At 38.0% G+C, this 23961-nt stretch overlaps 1 long non-coding RNA gene and 1 other non-coding gene across 2 annotated transcripts in view; both read right to left on the bottom strand.

Annotated features, from left to right (window-relative positions):
• Positions 1-23961, bottom strand: part of LOC122477247 — a 39326-nt gene that overhangs the window by 11311 nt on the left and 4054 nt on the right. The window contains exons 2-4 of the long non-coding RNA XR_006295663.1: positions 22043-22265; positions 14532-14766; positions 8247-8322 (exon numbers count right to left, since the gene is read on the bottom strand). This is a non-coding gene — a long non-coding RNA (uncharacterized LOC122477247). The remainder of the gene's footprint in view (positions 1-8246; positions 8323-14531; positions 14767-22042; positions 22266-23961) is intronic.
• Positions 19799-19906, bottom strand: LOC122478075. The gene has a single exon (XR_006295841.1). It is a non-coding gene; the product is annotated as a U6 spliceosomal RNA (small nuclear RNA).

Raw genomic sequence — 23961 nt, 5'->3', positions numbered from 1 at the left:
ATATCTTGGAATTTTAGAGGCTTTGTTTTCTGCTATAAAAGACATTATTAGGACAGTTGATGAAATCTTAATCCAGTATAGAGATTAGGCTATAGCATTGTATAAATGTTAATTGTTTTTTAAACTGTATATGGTTACATAAGAGAATTTCTTATTTTTATGAAATACAGACTGAAATATTTAAGGATAAAGGAGCATCATAGTACTGCTAACTCTTAGTTCAGAAAACAACTATGGGAATGCAGACTGGTGCAGCCACTCTGGAAAACAGTATGGAGGTTCCTCAAAAAATTAAAAATAGAATGACCCTACGACCCAGCAATTGCACTACTAGGCATACTCCAAGGGATACAGGTGTGCTGTTTTGAAGGGGCACATGCACCCCCATGTTTATAGCAACACTATTAACAATAGCCAAAGTATGGAAAGAGCCCAAATGTCCATCAATAGATGAATGGATAAAAAAGATGTGGTATAGGGGTGCCTGGGTGGCTCAGTCGGTTGAGCTTCTGACTTTGGCTTGGGTCATGATCTCATGGTCTGTGAGTTCGAGCCCCACATTGGGTTCTGTGCTGACAGCTCAGAGCCTGGAGCCTGCTTCACATTCTGTGTCTCCTTCTCTCTCTGACCCTCCCCCCGTTCATGCTCTGTCTCTCTCTGTCTCAAAAATAAATAAACACTAAAAAAAATTAAAAATAAATACAAATAAAAAAAGAAGATGTGGTATATACACATAATGGAGTGTTACTCAGCAATCAAAAAGAATGAAATCTTGCCATTTGCAACTATGTGGATGGAACTAGAAGGTATTAAACTAAGCGAAATTAGTCAGAGAAAGACAAATATCATATGACTTCACTCATATGAGGACTTTAAGAGACAAAACAGATGAACATAAGGGAAGGGAAGCAAAAATAATATAAAAACAGGGAGGGGGACAAAACAGAAGAGACTCTTAAATATGGAGAACAAACTGAGGGTTATTGGAGGGGTTGTGGGAGGGGGGATGGGCTCAATGGGTAAGAGGCATTAAGGAATCTACTCCTGAAATCATTGTTGCACTATATGCTAACTAACTTGGATGTAAATTTAAAAAATAAATAAAAATTTAAAAAAAAAGAAACAACTAGGGGAAAAAAAAAGAAACAACGAGGGAGGGAGAGAGATACCGATAGAGTAGATCAATGATAGAGACTAAAAGAGGAATAAAGCAGATATAGCAAAGTATTAACATTTGGTGACTCTAGACTTTTTGGAATTTATTGTACTACTCCTGCAACTTTTCTGTAAGCTTAAAATTATGTCAATAAATTATATATATATATATACATATATATATGTGTGTGTGTGTGTGTGTGTATTATTTCTTGATTATATATAGAGAAAGACAGAGATATAAAACTACCTCTTGTGTGAATTGACTGGGCTCAGTTCAGGAATTCTTGTTTAGGGTCTCATATGGAAGAGTCACTACATGGTCCTTTATTGTATACTGAGTTGGGAGAAAAATAGCTATAAAGGACATTTGAAGGACAACTGGGGAAATGTGAATGTGATCTATATACTAGATAATATTGTTGCATTGTTAAGTTTCTTGGATATGATAATATTGTGACTTTGGAGCAAAATATCCCTACTCTCAAGAGATACAGGCTAAAATGTTATATTCCAGGGGTGGCTGGCTGGCTCAGTTGGTGGAGCATGCAACTCTTGATCTTGGAGTTGTGAGTTCGAGCCCCACATTGGATGTTAGAGATTACTTAAAAATAAAAAAATCTTAAAAAAAAATAAATGAAATCAAATATTATATTTCAGGATAAAATATAATGTTTCCCTGTGCTCCTGGTTGGCTCAGTCAGTTAAGCACCTGACTCTTGATTTGGGCTCAGGTCGTGATCTCACAGTTCATGGGTTCGAGCCCTGCATTGGGTTCTGAGCTGACAGTGTGGAGTCTGCTTGGAATTTTCTCTCTCCCTTTCTCTCTGCCCCTCTCCTGCTTGCTTTCTCTCAATCTCAAAATAAATAAATAAACTTAAAAAATTTTTAAAAATAACATCTACAAATTATTTTCAAGTAATTTAGCAAAAATAATATGAATAAACTTAAATACACACATGTGGGGGTATTGGGAAAGAAAGAATGTGGTAAAATAATTGTCAACCTTGGTGAGTGGTATAGGGCATTTATTTTACTATTTCAAATTTTTCTGTAGATAAAAAACTTCTCAAAATAAAGAGAGATACAAATAAAACAAAAGCATATCTTGAAAACATTTGCCCCATTACTGTACTTATTTATGTGATCCATACATATCTCATAGAATGTCAGAATTCATCCAGTCCAATGTTTATCAAGCTATGAGCTGCAATTTAATCTTTGGTCATAAATAGCAGGTCACTGGCCAGGATTTCTTTGAATGGAATGGAATGTCATAGAAAAAAAAGTTATCAGTGGGCCTCATCACTTACTAAGAGAAGTCAGTTTCGGGGCACCTGGGTGATTCCACTGGTTAAGAGTCCAAATCTTGATTTCAGCTCATGTCTTGATCTCGGGGTCAAGAGCTCAAGCCCCACATTGGGCTCCGTGTGGAGCATACTTAAAAAAAAGAGGAAGAAGAAGAAGGAGAAGGAGAAGGAGAAGAAGAGGTAGAAAAATAAAAAAAAGAGAGAGGTCAGTTTGGGGAAACTTTTCTTTGAATCACATATATGCGTATGCATGCATGTGTGTGCTAATGAAAAAAGGTATTTCTTACTGTTGGTGGTACTCAAAAATGATTTGAAAGACACAGCTGCTCAGGATCTTGGGATAACAACAGTTCACTTCAAGGCTAGGTATTTTGTTCTTTATCAGGGCATTTTTAAATATCATTTTAAATATTTAATATTTTAAATATTTAATATTTTAAATATTATCTTTTTAAATATTATTATTATTATTATTGTTGTTGTTGTTCAAATGTCCAAAATTTCAGAGATACAATTAAATGAGCCTATGTGTAGCACATGAATAGCACAAGAATTAAAGAATTACATATTACATACTCAAGAAGCAGATACTAGTACATTTAATAATCTAATACATGATAAAGGAGGCATTATAAATCAATGGTAGAGACATGAATTCAATAAGTTGTTTGGGCACATTTAGTCAATTCTTTGGTTTAAAAAATATTTTACAGCTTTACTCCACACCCTACAAAATGTATTTTTTAAAAATAACCAGAATACAGCTCAGATGAATTTGCATCCCAAACCTATAGTCACATTATTCCTTTTTCTATATTGAGATATAATTGACATATGACATTATATTAGTTTCAGGCCTACAACATAATGATTTGATATTTGTATATATCATTTATCTACTCATTGGCATTTATTCAAAAATTAATTGTGTCATATTTCTTGTTCTTAGTATGGTGGCAGCATAATTCATTGAGATACTAAGTTGAAAATCGTTCTTATAACCCCCCTTCCCCAAGGGCCTTTGCACCAAGCAGGCCTTAGGGACCAGGAACACTGAGCAGAAAGCAGAAATGGTCTTTGTGGCAACATGGATGGACCTAGAGGGTATTATGTTAAGTGAAGTAAGTCAGACAGACAAAGACAAATACCATATGATTTAGCTTATTTGTGGAATATAAGGAACAAAATAAATGAACAAAGAAAACAAACAAACCCCATAATACTCTTAAATACAGAGAACAAACTAGTGGTTGCCAGAGGGGAGGTGGGTGGAGGGAGATGGCAAAATAGATGAAGGGGATTAAGAGGTACAAATTTGCAGTTATAAAACAAGTCACAAAGGTGAAAAGCATAGCATAGGGAATATAGTTAATAATATTGTAATAACACTGTTTGGTGATAGATGGTGACCACACTTATTATGGCAAGCACTGAATAACGTATAAAAATGTTGAATCAGGGGCACTTGGGTGGCGCAGTTAAGTGTCCAACTCTTGATTTTAGCTCAGGTCATGATCCCAGGGTCATGGGATCGAGCCCTCTGTCTGGCTCCACACTGAGTGTGGAACCTGCTTAAGATTCTCTCTCTTCCCCTCTGCCTCTCTCCCCTGCTCCCTCCCCCTGCTCTCTCTCTCTCTCTCTCTCTTTCTCTCTCTCTCATACATACATATATATATATATACATACACGTACATATGTATGTATATACACAGAATTGTTGAATCAATATGCTGTATGCATGAGACTAATGTAACATTATATGTTAATTATACTTCAATTTTTAAAAAAGCTGAAATGGTTTAAGGACAACTTTTCCAAGTGTTTTTTTTTTAACTCCAAGTTCCTTAAGGGAAGTGTGCTGATTTGAGAGAGGCCAACTGCATAGACTCCATCAACGGTTTTCTTTGAATTAATTTTATTTGAACTCATTTTACATATTGCAGATAAAAGTGAATCTTTAAAGATTCACTTTAAAGATTACCTTTAAAGTGAAGAGATTGGACTAACCCAGGAGTTCTCAACCTGGGGTTTAGCAGATCAGTGAATCTGAGAGAAAAACATTTCCTCTTCATTTTCAGTGATTTCTAACAAAAGTGTCTCCTTCAACTACAAATGTAAGTATCAAACCACAGTCCTGTTAGCAGGTCCTGTGACGTGTCACCAATAGAAATCACAAATACATTTATATCACATGACTGCTGCAGATATCAAAATATTGTTTATGCTCATTGCTACTTCAAAATCATGGTAGTTATCGGACTGCTGTTAGATCTTGTATTTAGTACATTAAATGAAGAAGTACATATAGCAGTATTCCTATGTCTGATGTTTTATGCATTCAAAAACATTATTATGGGGTTCCTGGCTGGCTCAGTCGGTGGAGCATGTGACTCTTGATCTCGGGTTGTAAGTTCGAGTCCCACAATGGATGTAGAGATTACTTAGAAATAAAATCTTTTTTTATTTTTTTAAAAAAGCATTATTCTAGAAGCCAGATTGAAAGGGCCCCTGGGTCAAAAAAGTAGTTAGAGCCTCTGAACTGGATACTCTGGTTTTGAATGTTCACATTGGTATGTACACATGATCTCTATCTGTCCCTCTGGGAAAATGGCCCATAACTTAGATAAATATCTCTGTGACAAGGTTACACTGACATTTTCATCATTCCATATCTCATACCAAATGCAACCTAGTCCACAAGACAAAATGCCTAAGACTTTAAACTCAACCTTCCACGCAAACCTTTCTATTCAATTATTCTCTAACACTTTCACAGCAAAGTGTAGGAAAACAGCATCAGAAATGGAACCAGAAACCTATGTCTTCTAGTTCTGCTGCCTGATCCTGGGAAAGTCATGTAACTTCTCTAAACTTCGTCTATAAACACATTAAGATAATCTGCATCCCTGCCTCCTACTCTGCTCTGGTAGCTGCTGTCGGGGCTCTGTGGACTGCCCTTGGCTTTCATTAAAGGTATTTATATTTGTAAAATAAATAAATAAAAAGGGCACCTGGGTAGCTCAGTCAGTTGAGTGTTCAACTCTTGATTTTGGCTCATGTGTTGATCCTGGGGTCCTGGGATTGAGCTTCACATCAGGCTCTGCACTGAGCATGGAGCCTGCTTGAGATTCTCTCTCTCTCTCTCTCTCTCTCTCTCTCTTTTTCAACCTTTGCCCCTCTCCCCTGTGCTCTCTCTTAAATAAATAAATAAATAAATAAATAAATACTAAACACATTAAAATAATCTGTAAAATCTAGAAGCTCCTTTTCCAGTTGTAAAATTCTGTACTTCTGAAGTTGTGTATTTTTCTGCTAGGTGTGTTCTTTGGGATTCAGTTCTTAGTAATCTAAAGTCTACTTGTTTGTTTGTTTATTTATTTATTTATTTAGAGAGAGACAGAGTGAGCATATGGTGGGGGGGTTGCAGAGACAGAAAGAGAGAAAGAGAATTGCAAGCAGGCTTTGCGCTGTCAGTGAGGAGCCCAATGTGGGGCTCAAACTCATGAACTGTGAGATCATGATCTGAGCCCAAATCAAGAGTCAGACGCTTAACTGACTGAGCCACCCAGGTGCCCCCCACTTTTTTTTTTTACAGTTTATTTACTTATTTTGAGAGAGTTCTTAGTATTCTATCTTTAATTAATTCATTAACTTCAGTTATTGAGATGGGAATAACTAAGTAACTAAGCCAGAGGATCCTGGAAAAATTTTCCAATGAGTCATACTTAAGCTAGGTTTTGAAGGCTGAGTATGAGTCCATTAAGTAAGGACAGGACAAGAACACTCCAGGTAGAGAGGACACTGACAAGGCCCAGTGTGCTCAGACCCAGCATATTAAGGGGCTTGATAGGGGTTTGAAAGGGGACCAGATCTGTACTGAGTCTGGGCTCCTTGGCTTATAAGAAAAGGGAGAAAGTGTACAAACAGGTTGAAGTGACATGGTCAAGTTTGTTTTGGATAAATAGCCCTAAGAGCAATGTGAAACATGAGAAAGACCAGTTAGAGGGGCACCTGTGTGGCTCAGTCGGTTAAGCATCCGATTCTTGATTTTGGCTCAGGTCATGATCCTGGGGTCACAAGATGGAGCCCTGCATTGGGCTCCAGCTGAGCCTGGAGCCTGTTTAAGACTCTCTCTCTCTCTCTCTCTCTCTCTCTCTCTCTCCCCCTCTGCCCCTCTCCCCTGCTTATGCTCTCACTCTCTCTCTCTCAAATTAAAAAACAAAGAAACACACACACACACACACAAAACTGAATTAAAGATCAGTTAGGAAGGAGGATACTGCAACATTTGAAGTGAGAGATAATGGAGACCCAAATCAAAACATTGGCAATGAGAATAGCAAAATGAATAAAAAGAATGGAAGTAGATTATCTCTATAAGAAACTGTGTGTGATGATGAAGGAGGAATCAAGGGTGAGCCTAGTTTCTAGTGAGGACAACTGAGTGCAGAGTGGTATTGAAGGGAGCAATTATTAACCAGAACAGGGAACACAAGAAGAAGAAAAGGCTCTCTGGGGAGGAAAGCTAAGATTTGTGATGTTGAGTTTGAGGAGCCTATTTGACCTCCAGAGAGAAAGTCTGGCCAGCCCTTGGAAATAAGGGCATGGAATTCTGGAGAAAGATATCTCTGGAGATATAGAATTATAAAAATCACAAGAGGTGGCTGAAGCCATTTAATCAGCTTCCCCACCACCACCAATAGTACCACCACCTGGTGGTCCCTCTGCAGTGCTGCACCTCACCAATCCCCTAGAGTCCTGACTCCTAAGCTTGCTATTAAGGCTCACAACAACAGCTTCCTCCTCACCCTCACCTCTCCCACTAACCTTTGTTACTCCATAACACATCTCTGTGTTAGTTAGGACATGGGCAAGATTGCTGTAGCAAAGGAACTCCAAAGTACAATAGCTATAGATTACAGGAGTTTCTTTCTTTCTTATATAACAGTTCAGGGCCTGTAGGGCAGCTCTGTTCCATAAAGATATATAGGAACATAGACTGATAGTGAGCTCTGCCATTCTCGGCATGCCTCTTAGGACCCAAGGGATTGTTCCAATCATTGTCATTTCCCAATTGGTGTGGGAAAAATCAGGGCAAGAAGCGTCATCTTTTTTGTTTATTTATTTTTTATTTTTTAAGTAATCTCTACCCCTAACATGGGGCTCGAACTCACAACCCTGAGAGTCGCATGCTCTAATGGCTGAACCAGCCAGGCACCCCAAGAAAACTTCATCTTTTAAAAAAAAAGTTGATTTATTTATTTATTTTGAGAGAGAGAGTGCACGCATGCATGGGAAGGGCAGAAGAGAGACACAGAATCCCAAGCAAGCTCGGCGCTTAGCTCAGAGCCCAACAGGGGGCTGAATCTAATGACCGCAGATTTTGACCACAAGGTCATGACCTGAGCTGGTAGCAAGAGTTGGAAGCTTAACCGACTGAGTCACCCAGGCACCCCAAAGCTCCATCTTTAATAAAGATAAATACACATTGGGGTGCCTGGGTGGCTCAGTTGGTTAAGCGCTCGACTTCGGCTCAGGTCATGATCTCACAGTTCATGGGTTTGAGCCCCACGTCTGGATCTGTGCTGACAGCTCAGAGCCTGGATCCTGCTTGGGATTCTGTGTCTCCCTCTCTCTATGGCACTCCACCACTCATGCTCTGTTTCCCTTTCTCTCAAAAATAAATAAACATTAAAAAATTTAAAAAAAAGATAAATACACATTATTTGAGCTCACTCACATCCCATTCAGCCAAACTCAGTCACATGACCACACACCTACCTTCAAGGGAGACTGAGAAATGTAGTATCTTGGTGGGCAGCCATGTGATGAGCTCACGCTCACAGGGGCTCTGTAACTAAAATGTAGAAAGGGATAATGGACACAGGGAACAATTAGCAAACTTTGACATTTCTAAAGCCCTGGCCATCTAAATAAATACCCATGCATACCTTTATTTACACACATAGAATACATTAATCTCTCCCCTCAGGAGACAACCCAAAGTGCAATCCAAGAGCACCTAGATACTTTTCCTGTCTTGTGTTCCATTTTCTTTCCTTCCTTGACTTCTTTTGGACTGATAATTTTATTCTTAATTTTTTTAATGTTTATTTATTTTTGAGGGAGAGAGAGAGCATGAGCAGGGGAGGAGCAAAGAGAAAGGGAGACACAGAATCCAAAGCGGGCTCCAGGCTCTGAGTTGTCAGCACAGACCCTGACGGGGGACTCGAACTCACAGGTCATGAGATCATGACCTAAGTCAAAGTCAGACGCTTAACTGACTGAGCCACCCAGGTGCCCATGGATTGGTAATTTTCATCATTCAATTTTAAAGTCTCTTTTAGTTTAGATATCCTCGACTTTTCTTCTATTCTTTTGGTGGTTATCCTAGTTATAGCATGTACCCTTCACTTATAAATATCTAATGCTAAGTGATATCTTTCCTCCCCTCTAAATGTGAGAAAATTAGAATATTTAACCCCCTCCTAAACTTTTATGCTATTATTGTCATGCATTTTAAATATCTATTTCCACAGGACATCATAATAAGTTTCATAGTCAATGTTCATTTAAACTTACCCATTATGGGGGCGCCTGGGTGGCGCAGTCGGTTAAGCGTCCGACTTCAGCCAGGTCACGATCTCGCGGTCCGTGAGTTTGAGCCCCGCGTCGGGCTCTGGGCTGATGGCTCGGAGCCTGGAGCCTGTTTCCAATTCTGTGTCTCCCTCTCTCTCTGCCCCTCCCCTGTTCATGCTCTGTCTCTCTCTGTCCCAAAAATAAATAAACGTTGAAAAAGAAATTAAAAAAAAAAAACTTACCCATTATGTTTTGCTGTTCATTTTTCCTAGTGGTTCTTGCTCATGGTTTTTTATCTCTTATTAAGACTTAGTTATCTTTGACTATGTGCTAGAAAGATTATTTGTAGAAAAAACTGATGCCAAGTTTGATGTTTCTTCTAGAGAGAATGGCCATTTGCTTTTTCCAGGATCACTTTAGTTCAAGTTCAAGATTTGAGATTTTCTTAGCAAGCCACTTCCAGTTCACCCTTACTCGTAGGGGACTGTGTGCATGTGGAACAGGGTGTGGTTTATCAGGTGTCCACCTTTGTCAGGTCCTGATCTGACTTTTGTCTCCCTAATCCCATAAGGTTGCCTAACAGCTCACCCTCTCAAATGTCTCTTCAGGATCAGCTAATGACCCTAAGGTAAACATGTTTGAAAATGGCTAGGCTCACCCCTCTGCATTTCCATTTTCTTCCAGATCTCATCCTAGTAATTTGTGAATGTTTTATTTTTATTTTATTTTTTATTTTTAAAAGTTTACATCCAAATTAGTTAGCATATAGTGCAACAATGATTTCAGGAGTAGATTCCTTAGTGCCCCTTACCCATTTAGCCCATCCCCCCCTCCCACAACCCCTCCAGTAACTCTGTTTGTTCTCCATATTTAAGAGTCTCTTATGTTTTTGTCCCCCTCCCTGTTTTTATATTATTTTTGCTTCCCTTCCCTTGTGTTCATCTTTTTGTCTCTTAAATTCCTCATATGGGTAAAGTCATATGATATTTGTCTTTCTCTAATTTCACTTAGCATAATATCCTCCAGTTCCATCCACGTAGTTGCAAATGGCAAGATTTCATTCTTTTTGATTGTTGAGTAATACTCCTTTTTATATATATACCACATCTTCTTTATCCATTCATCCATCGATGGACATTTGGGCTCTTTCCATACTTTGGCTATTGTGGATAGTGCTGCTATAAACATGGGGGTGCATGTGTCCCTTGGAAACAGCACACCTGTATCCCGTGGATAAATGCCTAGTAGTGCCATTGCTGGGTTGTAGGGTAGTTCTATTTTTAGTTTTTTGAGGAACCTCCATACTGTTTTCCAGAGTGGCTGCACCAGCTTGCATTCCCATTTTGTTAACTTTTTGATGCTTCTAAGAAGATTTTTAGTAAATTATGTTCAGCAGGAAGGGTGATCAGAATTAGCTAGTGTGCCATTACTGAAATTGGAAGTATTACTTCTTCAGAGTTCCTAGAACAACATTTCTCAAGATGGGGGTCCATGGACCAGGTACATCAAAATCACATTATGCTTCTTAAAAATTGGGATTGCAGGGCTGCCATCTCAACTTCATTCAGAACCGATGGCACCAAAACCCAGAAGTCTGCCCTTTTGGAAAGCTCTCAGGCTCTATTTATTAAGACTTAAGTTTGAGAAATCTTGCCCCAAAGCTCAGCACAACACTCTTAATAATAGGCATTCAAGGAATTTGACTTGATTTTTGTTTTAAGGTCATGTAGATCAGAAGAAAGCCAAATACATGACCCAGTCAGAATTTGGTTAATGCTTACATCTCCTATCTCCTCACCATTTGAAAAAATCCTCAAGACAGGATGATCCTAAGGAGGAACTCTCAAGAACCAAGACCCTATCTAGAGTCAAAGTTTAATCCTGTCACATTCACTTGTCTCAGGAGTAGCATTCATTTTGATCAGTCATGGATGGCAGGTACTTGAATGTGCTTGTTAGTCACTAAGGAAAGGTTTGGGAAAGAAGTTAAGGTTACCTTAAAGATATCTTGACCACCAAATCTACTGGTGAATCCATTTGTGAACTAGCCTCAAAAAAGAAACCCAAAAAACCCAACCTGTTTTTTTAAGGCTATTTTATAATTGGATATCAATTATAAATATTAAGATATCTCCCCCAATATTATTTGGCTAAATAAGAAGTTAACACCATGTTGGTCTTCAACATTATTTTGAAATTTTACTGGTCCAAAAAATCTGTAGATCTTGAAATCACTGACTTACAGCTCCTCAAGCCACTCCAGTTTCCAGTAATCAAGAAAGCCCTTGGCCTGCTTGTTAATGTTTCTGCAAATAGCAGGCAAATCTGCATTCCAAACTGTCAGGAACATGATTAATTATTTGGATTAGCCAACAAAATCCATGTTCTTGTGTTTGTGACACGCTTACTTAAATTTCTTAGCTTTGGTCATTCTTTTGAGTTACAATGTTTTTTGAAATGTTTGTCTTTGCTTTCCTGCAGGACAAAAAGGAAAAAAAAGAAAAAAAAAAAAAACCAAACCAACCAAACAAAACCCAATGCCGACCAGTTGCTGACAGACATTTAAAGATTTCTCATTGCTGCACCAACATGTGGTCTTAGGTTTCTTCAACCTTTAAAGGAAAAACTTTGAATGAGTTCTTGTGTTTTCCACAGCTGAATAACCTTAATATGGAAACGTACTCATGTTACACACCATAGACATCAATAGAAAGTTTCAGAAAATTTGAGCTTTTTAATCAGATGATCTAGTGCTCTACTCAGAAAATAAAATTCCATGGGGAAACTGCTACTCAGGATAGACTTTGTTCTTTTATAATCTTCATTTTCTTTCATTGCTCTGTAATCAAGAGGATACTTCAATAACCATCTGAATAGGGAGGATGGGATTAAAAATGAGCGGTTATGAACTTTTTAAAAACCAGATCTGTTTTGGAAACTACTAGCAGTTGGAGAGTGGTTTATATGTGAACTGTGCTAAAATCCTTAAAGGTAAGCCAACTCTGAATATGCATTACTGATGAAATCATGTTTGTCACTGTGGTAAACTAATAGGATAGCATATGTTAAGTGGGCTGTGGTAACTTATGTAACCTATCATTTAAAAATCATCACATGCCCTTATGGTTTCATTTAACCTGATTAATCTGCTTTGGTAATGGAATCATTTATACCCAATTAGATATATCTAGATTATGATGCTAAGGAAAGGGTAATTTGTGAGTAATAAGATATCTCTAAAATCTGTAGGTTGGGGGCAACATCACCATTTTAGGTTTTTACAGATACCTATTCATTTGTGTCTCTAAGGCCAAAAACTGGCCTTGCTTTAAGCCACATGTTTTATTTCTGTAGACTCTTTAGAAATCCATTCGTGGCTCTTTATTTCATCAGCTTCCACCATACTGAGTTTGTATCTATTAAGGTGGGTGGAGTGTATGCAACACTTGATAATGTGAAGAAAAATTACCCAACACTTGGAACAAAAGCAAAAGGATGACTGCTTGTCCTTTGAATGTTGGACTAAAGCTTTATTTCAAGGTCTTTATCTAACAGGCCCACTCAAGGATTATTTAGTTCTTCAGAGGAATGCACTGTTGCTTGATTAAAGCTCAGACAAGTTAACTTGTAGATTTTTGTCCAGGAGAGATGCAAAAGATTTCTGTGCAGAATTTCTGGTTTTATGGTCCTATTTTGCTTCTAATTTAGCAAACTTATTTTAGCATGCTTTCCCTTTTTGAACATATAAATCTCTGTCTTTCAAATTCTCCTTTGTCCCAGATTTATCATCCTCCTTCTTTCTTCATCCTATATTTTCATTACGGTCATGTTTTTCAAAGTTAAACTTTGTCTCTATGAAGAAAAAGAGATGAATCTCACCAGGCTTTCAAGAAAATGAATCTCCTTTCTTTAGTTCATGCAATTTCACCTCTCTGGGGAACATATTTTATAGGAATTATGTCAATGCATTTTGATTCCCCCCTTTAAATCCTATTTCTTGTTAGCCTTCTGATAGAGTCATCAAGCTTACTGTCCCAAGAAAGAAAGGACAGGCAGGTGCTGCTCATAACAGAGAGGCCATTCATCTGCTTTGAATTTCAAAGCTCATTTTCTTCACCTTTTTTTAGTAAGACAATGTACATAAAACCCAAGCTTTTTGGAGAAAGGGATTTCCAAATGACAAAGCCTTCCTTTTTAATACATAGGGCCTGAGTGTAGAATGGAAGGGAAACACTCCAGGCTGTAAAGAATGAAGGGAAAAGCAATTCTGGGTCAGTTATAGGGGAAAAGGGGGTAGAGTCTGGGAGGGAAGTCACAAGACACAACTGTCCCGATCTCCTCCCAAGTTAAAGTACTAGGGCAGAAAGTAGGTTAGCTAGGTTGCTGGGAAAGCAGAGGACAGAAGGGGTGAGGTCTGGATTGTGCTTTTCTTTGGGAGGATTAACATCTGCCCTTTGCCATTTTGAGGTCATGAAAGCCACACTCCCTCTCACACCTGGATGTCTTCTTGGAGAGGAGTTTAGGGAGGGGTAGAAATCTTAGAGGTTGAGTTCTTAACAGAGTTATCCAAGTAGAGACTGATCACCTACAAAAACATTTTAAATTATAGTATTGAATTGAGGTTAATAAATTGGACTTGGGGGGTGCCTGGGTGGCTCAGTCAGTTAAGCATCTGACTTTGGCTCAGGTCATGAGCCATTTGTGTGAGTTCGAGCCTCACGTTGAGCTCGCGTTGAGCTTAGAGCCTGGAGCCTGCTTCAGATTCTGTGCCTCCTCTCTCTACCCCTCCTATGCTCATGCTCTCTCTCCCTCTCAAAAATTAAAAAAAAACATTAAAAAATAATAAAAAATAAATTGAACTTGATCTTGTCCCTCCTCTCAGCTTCCACCTAGAATATGGAAGCTTGTTAAGTTAGATCAGAGCAGACTTAGATAAGAAAGCTACATTTTTTAGCCAAGCTAAGGATATTATGAGTAAATTTGAAAGGTTGTGTCAGGGAGGAAAAATTTCTTCTGCCCTTCAAGATCCTTCTAGCTGGACTAAGAATCAAATTGACACGAGACAGATTGATTTTTTTTTTTTTTTTTACATAAGGTCCACACCCAGTGTCGGGCTTGAACTCATGACCCCGAGATCAAGAGTCACATGCTACACTGACTGAGCCAGCCAGGTGCCCTGACATGAGACAGATTAACAGGAATAAATCAAATTTAACTCCATAGGTATGGGGGAATCCACAGACATGGAAATTCCAAAGATAGTCAAGCAACATGAGGCTATATGAGCTCAGGAGCAGGGTAGGGGTCTGAGGATACAAAGGGGGAGAAAAACTTATTAACAGAAAGGTGAGAGGAGTTTTGTTTTGCAAAAAAAACAAAGTTGTCTTATTATGTGGATAAGTTTCTTAGGTAGAGAGGAATCTCTGTAAATAGCTGTCTTTCTGGTATCAGCAGGCAGTTGAGGGGGGATAAAGAGTTTTTCCTTACCCTACTGGGTTTTGATTGCTTTTGACTCGAAATAATGTTCATGCCAGACTGGGCCATCTTGGAGCGTACTGTCCTTGGCCCCTGTAGTTCCCTCCTCTGACACTTCCCTTAAGCTTCACGTATAAAAGTTGAGCAGGTAGATCATTCTGTCTTGGTGGACCAGTCCTTGCAATAAGTCAGTTCAGTTAAACCCATTTCAGGAGACAGTGATGGAGCTGTGTCCTCAAAGTTGGGCCTATGGTTTAAGCAATCAGGTTTTAAATAAGAGGCATTTCTATGGAAACAAAAGAAAAAAAAATGGTTAATGATTGGATCAAATTATAAACCAGTTTGCGAGTTCTGAGGGTATCCAGTTGAGATTTCTAGATGTCAAGCTTGAATCATCTGTGGATAGAGTGACAGCAGGTGGTGGCAGTCTGATAGATTTTCTCGGTTTATAGTTCAAGTGTTTGTAGTGATCTTTTTTCATTTTTCTTTTTTTTTTTTAAAGAGGAGTTTATTTGACATTCTTTCTGTTAGAATTACATACTTCTGGAAACCTAATTTCTTTCTTTCTTTCTTTCTTTCTTTCTTTCTTTCTTTCTTTCTTCCTTCCTTTCTTTCTTTCTTTCTTTCTTTCTTTCTTTCTTTCTTTCTTTTTTTTTTTTTTAGGTAAGCTCTATACCCAATGTGGGACTTGAACTCACCACCTTGACATCAAGACTCCTGCGTTTCACTGACTGAGCCAGCCAGGTGGCCTGTGGTGATCCTTCTGAAAGGCCCACAGAGCAACAGGCATAAAGGTTGCCTGTATGGGAGCTACTGTGGAGATTTCTCTGAAGTTTACATTAAGTCGTTCCTATTTAGTTCGCAGGGCTTCAGGAGAAAGGATAGTCTTAGTTCTCAAATGTATCCAACTCAGAAAGATGGGAAAAGACTCAGAAATGTTACTTTGGAGAATGGTAGCCAGACATTGGAAGAAACTAGAAGAAATCAGGATCTGGTCTAGTTTATAAGAAACAGTATTAGAATCTAATATTTACTTGGTGTGTTATTGAAACATATTTTCTCTCTATAATCACCCTCATTCTACCAAAGATAGCCTAATTAATACTAATCTATTTGCTAAATAAGTCTAGTTTCAAAACACCTTGGCCTGATCATTTATATAAGTGCAGTGAGAAGATCAGTTGAAGGGCATCTTGGTGGCTCAGTCGGTTAAGCCTTTGACTCTTGATTTCGGCTCAGGTCATGATCTCATGGTTCATGGGATTGAGACCCATGTCGGGCTCTGTGCTGACTGTGCGGGGCCTGCTTGGGATTCTCTCTGCCTCTCTCTCTGCCCTTCCTCTGCACACAAGCTCACTCTCTCAAAATAAATAAATAACTTGTAAAAAAGTAAAATATAAGAACATTCGGGGCGACTGGCTGGCTCAGTCAGTGGAGCATGAGACTCTTGATCTCAGGGTTGTGAATTTGAGCCCTATGTTGGGTATAGAGATAACTTAAAAATAAAATCTTTAAATTTTTTTTTTAATCTTAAAAAATACATATAAGAACACTCAACTGACAGTTTCTGAATTCTGGAGGCATCAGGTAGGAACAAAAGATAAATGTTTCAATTTGTTCACAAAGGTATATTTTATCAAATTGCTATAAATCAGTAAGCTTAAGAGAAAAAATGTTTTTAAGTTTATTAATTTTGAGAGAGAGTGTTCACAAAAATGGGGGAGGGGCAGAAAGAGAGGGAGAGAGACAATCCCAAGCAGGCTCTGTGCTGTGAGTGCAGAACCAGAACCATGTGAGATCATGACCTGAGCTGAGATCAAGAGCCAACCAGTCAGTTTCTCACTCTATGAGAAAAAAAAAATTTTTTTAATTGGAAAAACAAAGCATTTTTTTAAAGAGTCAGCAACATTTTAAACAGAAAGTCATGGGGCTCCTGTGTGCCTCAGTTGGTTAAGCATTGACTTCGGCTCAGGTCATGATCTCACAGTTCATGAGTTCCAGGCTCACATTGGACTCTCTGCTGTCAGTGTAGAGCCTGCTTTGGAAACTCTGTCTCCCTCTCTCTGCTCCTTCTCTGGGTGCGTGTGCACGTTGGCGTGCTCTCTCTCTCTGTCTCAAAAATAAAACATTTCTTAAAAATTAAAAAAATAAACAGTCATAAAAATTACAATTACTTCCTCACTTCATTGAGTCTCATGTTATTAATTTTCATTCTGCTTAAATCCAGTTTTCCCTCTAGTTTTAGAAATTCTTAGTTCAGTTTAGGATCAGTTTAGGATCCTAAGGTTATCAGAAACCTATACTTTGAGGTTTTCTATGAATATCTTTAATATGAAACACATTTGCAACATCATCAGAGTAAAACAGTAACTGTAAATGACCAGACTTAAAAGTGGCCATGGTCAGAGATGTAATTAGAGTTCATTACAATGTAATTGACAAGAAAATTTGGTTATGGGGTCACCTGGGTGGCTCAGTTGGTTAAGCATCTGACTCTTGATCTCAGCGCAGGTCATAATCTCATGGATTGTGAGAATGAGCCCTGAGTCAGGCTTTGTGCTGACAGCACAGAGCCTGCTTGGGATTCTCTCCTTCCCTCTCTCTCTCTGCCCCTGCCCTGCTTGCTCTCTCTCACTCTCTCAAAAATAAATAAACATTAAAAAAAAAGGAAGAAAATTTGGTTATGTCTGTGATACACAACATTTCAAGTTGATAACATACCAGGACTTCAGATTTCTAGGAGTTTCATACAGTTTTTAGAATTATCCTAATAACATTTATACACAATAGCATCTACACAAATATAATCTTAAGAGGGTTTAGTATCACTTATTTGACAAGGCTTCTGATGTAATTTAACATACTAAATAAGCCTAATTTGTTTAATGTCTCATACAATCTTTGAAATGTTCCAGGAACTCTCTGAAACACCTTGGTGAGATTGGGGTCAAAAAACTTAATTTTAGACTGTGATTTTGGGAAGTATGCCAAAAAACTATTAAAAGGTTTGAAAATGTGATTAAGTAAAATCATAAAATATTATGAAACAATATTTATCCATTTAACCAAAGTGACAATAAAAGGTATTAAAGGCAAATACGGAAGGTTACATAGTAGTGAGCAAAATTTAGCTTTTTTAATATTAAGACTCAGGTTTTTTTTTAAGTAATCACAGACCCAATAAAAATAGGAAATTATTTTGACAAAACACAGAATCCTTGGGTTTTTTTAGGCAGATACCTTTAACGATAAAGAAAAACTTTTTATAATTTCTTATTAAGAGCAGATGAATAGGGATGCCTGGGTGGCTCATTCGCTTGGGTGTCCGACTTCGGCTGGGGTCATGATTTCACGGTTTGTGAGTTCAAGCCCCCAGTCAGACTCCATGCTGACAGTTTCGGGGCCTGGAGCCTGCTTCTGATTCTGTGTCTCCCTCTCTCTCTGCCCCTCCCCTGCTTGCACTCTCTTTCTCAAAAATAAACATTAAAAAAAAAAACAGATGAATAGTTCAAGAAAACTTTGTCCTTTTAACAAAAACACAATTTTAATATTTGATATTAAAATTCATTTACTTAAATTTATGTTAATCTTAGCCAGTACGGACTGCACATAAAATTCCTTTCAAAAGATTCTTTTTCAGTAAATCTTTTACAACTGTTTTTACATTCACATTTTGTCCTCAGTTTAAATAACTGGCCCCATTTTAGGACGAAATTATTTTCTTTCCCTCAACAAAAGTGTATTTCTATTTCTTATGCTACTTCTTACCAAAAACAAACATCTTATTTCCCAGCAAACAGAGTTGTTTCCCTGATTATTTCCAGTAGTCTTATTTACATTTATTAGAATTCAGAACTTTTAGAAACCTTAGTTTCTGGTGAAAACGAAGTAGTAACTGTGAACCATCAGTTATACGATTATTCTTTATATTAGCAAACTTATGAATACATTTCCTAATTTTTATACATGTGCTTTATTCATAGTACCGTATTTAAATAAAGCACAAACCAAGTTCACTAACAGACTCAATTTATCTTTAGTTTCTCTGCGATAAGACAAAAACAGATAAACTTATGTTTCATACTTGATGTTTTATTATTTTATCTTACTTCGAAGTGATTTAGGTAATCAATAAATTTAACCTAACTCATTATTTAACAGCAAAATTTTAAAGTTTCATGTTATCAAAGATTTTGAAGCTACTTAAAAGTTTACTTACCTTTTTACTTTATTTACATCTATTTAATTTACTTGTTTCTAACAATTATGTTTAGATTAGTCACAAAACTTTATGAGGCATTAGACAAAGTCAACCATGATTGTGGGTGTCTTTTTGGACAAATTTTGCAATAGAAATAATGAATTTATTTGACTTTCAGTGAACATAGGCAGACTAAAAGTTCTATATTTAATGCTAGTAACTCTAAAAACGTGTATTTTAATTTAACCAACAACCTTAAATTAGCTTTAATATTGAATATTTCCCCAGATCATGTGAACCTGAAAAACATTTGGGTTAGTTTCTGTCTTTCTGAGTTTTAAATGTCCAATCTTATAAGTGCTTACCTTCAAACCAACCACATAGAGCTTTTTTACAAGTTAATTTTGGCAAGACTATCGAGAGGTAGCGAAAATATTACACATTTACAACATATATGGACACACATATACAGACAAGATGCAATAAAAAATCTTATAGCTTGTTTTTACTAATCTTTGTGGAGAAAACATTAGGAGCTCAATTTCCAAATGCCACCATTTTTTTTTTCTGTTGAAAATTTTCTCCCCAGAAGTTGCATTTCAAAAAATGACTTACATCCTAGAAAGGATGAGAATTGAACATTTACATCACAAAGGCACAGAGTATCCAAGTTTTCTCCAAGGTTGAGATTTGGAACATATCTGCCTGTTATAAGAGCCACTAGAGTCTGGGCTGAAGAGGTCTATCAGCAGTTTGCCTTTCAAAAAGTCCTCTCCCTCCCCGATCCCACACTGACACACAGCCCTTTTTTTCCCCATTCTTGAGTAGGCACTGTTTACATTTTATTTTATTTTATTTTATTTTATTTTATTTATAATTCTTTAAAAATGTTTATTTTGGGGGGGGAGGGGCTGACAGGGGGGGCAGAGAGTCCGAAGCAGGCTCTGTGCTGACAGCAGAGAGCCTGATGTGGGGTTTGAACTCAAGAACTGTGAAATTATGACCTGAACTGAAGTCAGAAGCTTAACGGACTGAGCCATCCAGGTGCCCCTATTATTTTTTTATTTTTTAATTAAAAAAAAATCTGAAATGCTTCATCAATTTGTGTGTCATCTTTGCTCAAGGGCCATACTAATTCTTCTCTGTATCATTACAATTTTAGTACGTGTGCTGCCAAAGTGAGCACTCTGTTTACATTTCAAAGACATAAGATTTATTTTGATTTCAAGGGACAGAGAATCTAAAAAAATTTTTTTTTTCTCTTAGAATTTCAGTATAACTGTGATTTACAAATTTTCCTTTTTTCTCTTCAGTACAGGACAATTTTGTTCCAATATCCAGACCTTTTATAATATCTACAAACATTTTGAGAGGAATAGGTGAGGTTCAGGGAGTGGTAAAGATAGGTATGCTTTGACTTGTTTCTAGAGTTGCATTTCTGGTTTTGTAGAGATTTGTAAGACAGTTATTTCTAATTGTCTAAAGAACTAGATTGTATCCTGAATATCAAGGGACTGGCCTATCTTTTTAACTAAATTTCCTTCTTTATGTCAGGGAGATTTAAAAAAATTTTTTTAAGTTTATTTATATTGAGAGACAGAGACAGTTCAAGTTGGGGAGGGGCAGAGAGAGAGGGAGAGAATTCCAAGCAGGCTCCTTGCTGTGAGATCATGACCTGAGCCGAAATCAAGAGTCAGACACTTAACCGACTGAGTTACCAGGTGCCCCTATTTTTAAGTCTGATTTTTGTTATTTCATCTTATCAAGGGAGTCCTTAAGGCTTGCCACTATACTAATAAGACAGTTGAGAGCTCTCTATAAAGACTTTTTTTTAATATAGCCAATTTAAAGTATCCATCCTCCAGCCATTGATGAGCAGGATCTATTAACAGCAACTCAAACCAATAAGCCTTAATGGTTTAACCAGTGATGCAAGGCATCCAAAGAGGATATAGATTACACGGCCCCCATGATTCAAAAGTTTACTCCCAAAATTAGTCTAACAAAGCAAAGGCCTTCATTGCACAAGTGGTGAGGATGGTGTAGGGAAAATGGTGTCTCTAGTCCTCACAAAATGGTGAGATGCCTTTAGTCAAAGACTCCCTCATTTGTGACACAGGGCAGGTGCTACTGGAATGGAACTTTCCAACACTGACAAGCAACTAAGATTGATATAACAAAGGTTCCTCTGGGCTGGAACCTCTTATGACAAACTTCCCACAGTCGGTGGGGTGGAGGAGAGATATTTGGATCCCCAGTCTATTTGACTGATCCCCTGCAGAATTCTGGAAAGTGCACCCTCTGAATGGTGGAGACCAAAGAGAATATTCTCACTGGTCACAAAGTCAAGCTCTTGAAAGAGGACTTTGACTACTTCCATTTTGACCTCAAACTTTCTAACTGATTAAGTTCTTCTTTCTAGCTTATCTCTTAGACAGAAGATCCTGTGGGCAGAGCATCCCCTGATGGGAACCAAAACTAGCCCCTCTAGCAATAAAGACTGCCCCCGCCCCAGCAAGACCGCACCCATGACTGACTCCAAGACAGTAATAGACTTGACCTTCACTGCCCACCTACAGGTACCCACCCACCTTTGCCCCACATTTTCCTTATATAAACCTGGAAGTGTTTGTAGCACTTTGCAGACAGTCTGAGATGCTAGTCTGTTGTCTTCTGGGTGGTGGCCTCACTGAAGTACATTCCTTTCTTGTTCCACCAGCACTCATCTCTCTGCCTCTGGATCTTGTTTGGGACCCCTGAAGCCAGGTGCTCTTGCACCCCTTCACACCGGCTACATTCTTAGAACATAGAACAAGATGAAAGGACAAATCTCTTATGCGCACATAAACAGCCTTGGCTAGGCCTTGGGTCTCTTGGAGCCACAGCCACCCTAATAACTAGGAGGGATGTGTGGGGATTTTGTGTTGTTTTACAGTATATCTCATTGCATGGAAGTTTTCTTGAGATTTAGGGGTGACCTAGTGTCAATCTAACCCATTCTGTGACCAACTTTTCCTAACATGGGAGTCTTCTTGAGGCGGCGAGCACTCTAACACCTTTTAAGTGCTCGACCGGTGCCCACCAATTTTGCAGCTTTGGCTTCCAACATGTCCGTGAGCAACAGCCTTTACTTCATGTGTGCATTAAAGACACCAAATACACAGACAGAGGAAAACAAAGACCATCTCTGGGAGGAAATGGATCAGGAACCAAAGAGTACTCTACTAAATTTAACCAAAGAGTAACCTAGTCCAAGAAACTAGTTCCACAAGGATTTTCTCCTGCTAATCTAAATTAAGAAAGAGATAAAAAGACCTCTTACCACTCTGGCTCCATTTGCCTCCACACACAGACATTCCACGAGGCTGGAATTTCACCTGGTAAGAAATTTCACCTGCTGCCAGCTGAATGTCATTGTCCCAAGGATCTCTCAACTGCAGCAATGTCAGGTCAAGAGGTGTCCAACGAGTAGAAAGTATACTGCAAAATGTGCCAACCGTTGGGGAGAAAGAATTTCCTCTGCCCTTCAAGACCCTCTGGCTGTACTAAGAATCAAATTGACATGAGACAGATTAATAGGAGAAAATCAAATTTAATAGTGAACATATGGGGTATCCACATAGACATGACATTTGAGTTGTTTCCACTTTTTTACTAAAAAACCGTTAAGGTTGTTTATACTTTCTTGCTTAGTGATTAATTTCTTTATACCAATCATTCCCCTAGGATAATCTCTTAGAAGTGGAATTTCTGGGTAAATAGCTTTGATTACATGAGTTTACAGGATTTTGCTTGATTTCTTTCTTTCGTTCTTTCTTTCTTTCTTTCCTTCTTTCTTTCTTTTTTGGTGTCCCTGTGTGGGCTCAAATGATTTTTTTCTTATGCTATTATAATCATGCAGCGAACAATGTTTCATATCCTATTTTATTTTTTACTGAAAAAATATTGCCCCATGTTATCACATGTGTTCTGGAAAACAATTTTTAAGTTTATTTATTTTTTTAGTAATTTCTACACCCAACATGGGGCTCAAACCCATGACTGGAGATTGAGTCACATGCTCTTCTGAGCCAGCAGAGCACCCCAATTTTTCATATCTTTACGTGGACATAAAGCTGACATAAAGTTAGTCAATTTAATCTACCCATTCTACTATTCTGGTTGTGGTACAGTTAGGAGTTTCTAGTTTTTCACTGGGGTAAAACACACTTTCAGGAACATCTCGTGTAGAAAGCCTAGTGTGCATTTAGGATAATTACTTCAGGATAAATTCTCAGAAAAGGAATTACTGCCTCAAAGGCCATGGACATTTATGAGGTTAGTTGATAAATATTGCTAAATTGCCTTCCAAACTAGTTATATCAGTCTACATTATAATATGTGATATCTCATACAGGTTAGATATTAGAACAACCTGATGGATTGTGGAACAACTTTCCTTAGAGATCTTTAAAAAGAAAACAAATTTCCTTCTCTGTGTTCCAGATTAAATTTTCAAAGGCATACGAAATGTATGCCAACTCTCGATTAAAAAGAAAAGACGTTTGGGGCGCCTGGGTGGCGCAGTCGGTTAAGCGTCCGACTTCAGCCAGGTCATGATCTCGCGGTCCGTGAGTTCGAGCCCTGCGTCGGTCTCTGGGCTGATGGCTCAGAGCCTGGAGCCTGCTTCCGATTCTGTGTCTCCCTCTCTCTCTGCCCCTCCCCCGTTCATGCTCTCTCTCTGTCCCAAAAATAAATAAACGTTGAAAAAAAAAAAAGAAAAGACGTTTAAATTATGAATACCAAGAATGTTAACATGAACTAGGTGTTCTTGACATTCTCTATCATATCAGATCTTAGATTTGAATGGTCACTTTCTTTCCAAGTAAAATGTTTTCACATTGTACAAGAAAGGTAGGTTTCTAGTCTATGGACAGGGAAATACAGAAGCACAAAGAAAGTTTTCTAATTCATTCTCCTGTTGCTATATAATTTACACTAAACTCACATCTATAGATTCACGCCTTAGGAAGAACACTTTGCAATGTTAGTAAAGTTCAGGTTCACCTCCAGACAGATGAGATAAACAATTTTTTTTCTTTTTTTTTTTTTTTTTTTAGAGAGAGAATCTTTTTTTTTTTTTTTTTTTTTTTTTTAATTTTTTTTTTTCAACGTTTATTTATTTTTGGGACAGAGAGAGACAGAGCATGAATGGGGGAGGGGCAGAGAGAGGGAGACACAGAATCGGAAACAGGCTCCAGG

The sequence above is a fragment of the Prionailurus bengalensis genome, chromosome X (genome assembly GCF_016509475.1).
Source record: "Prionailurus bengalensis isolate Pbe53 chromosome X, Fcat_Pben_1.1_paternal_pri, whole genome shotgun sequence".
NCBI lineage: Eukaryota > Metazoa > Chordata > Mammalia > Carnivora > Felidae > Prionailurus > Prionailurus bengalensis.
The sequence above is the reverse complement of the archived record's forward strand: the minus strand, read 5'-3'. Positions and strand labels throughout refer to the sequence as shown.